The following is a 1107-nucleotide window of genomic DNA, read 5'->3' as shown; positions in this document are numbered from 1 at the left end:
TGTGACACCAGCCCCACGTTCAGCCAGCAAACGTTTCGCTAACGTTCGCGAACTATTTGATTGGTTCCCGACGTGGCCATATGGTTTAACATGAAGCGCATAAACCGGTCTAGCGGACGTTTTTCCGCTCGGTCTGGCTGAACGTAGCCCAGAACTTATGCCCGGCGTACCTGTAAAACGTAACACTACTAGTTGTGTGAACTTGTGGGTGGCATATCAAACAATAATGAGCATTATTCATAACTACGGTTTAGCGTTTGTTGATATATTGTATATATACTATTTTTAGTCACATATATTAACATGGTCGCCTATGAGATTTCTTTTTCATATAGTAGAAAATTAATATAGTGTCTCTCTGCCCCTTCTCCCTCTTTCTATATCCCCCTACCCACCCTCTCGTCCTTTATTATTCCCCCTTCTTATCACATATCACCGCCCTGCCACCCTCTTGCCCTCTATTATCTCTCCCACTGTCACCCGCTTTCTTTCTCTTTTTCTGTCTTTCCGTCTACATGTATATGTTATTTATATATATATACTCTGTCAAAAAAGAAACGCATAGACAAAATATTCATGAAATTATCTCGTTAATACAAAGTGGCATGATTTCGTTATTTATGATCGTATCACAGTACAATTTGACATGAGTATGTGGCAATGTTCTTGCTATGGACTGACAGCATTGGAGGCGTTTTCGTCACAAAACAGCGTCACATGAGGGTGTTGAAATCAGTACCTTGCATGGCCACCAGCAGCAGCAATCAATGCGCGACATCTCCTTGGCATAGACTGAATGAATCTCTGAATCCGGGCACGTGGAATCCTAGCCCATTCTTCCTGCAGTACTTATGACAGTTGCGGAAGCGTCTGAGGCTCCAGGTCACGCTGGCGTACATGTCTGTCCAGTTCGTCCCATAGATCTTTAATGGGGTTGATATCTGGCGATCTTGATGGCCATGGCAGCACATTAATGTTCTCATTCTGTAGGAAATCCATTGTTACATGTGCGGTATGCGGCCTGGCGTTGTCCTGCTGAAAGAGTTCTCTCTGTCGATCCAAAATGGGAAGCATGTGACGGCGAAAAATTTCATCCCGGTAGTGTAC

The sequence above is a fragment of the Gigantopelta aegis genome, chromosome 2, assembly GCF_016097555.1.
Source record: "Gigantopelta aegis isolate Gae_Host chromosome 2, Gae_host_genome, whole genome shotgun sequence".
NCBI lineage: Eukaryota > Metazoa > Mollusca > Gastropoda > Neomphalida > Peltospiridae > Gigantopelta > Gigantopelta aegis.
The sequence above is the reverse complement of the archived record's forward strand: the minus strand, read 5'-3'. Positions refer to the sequence as shown.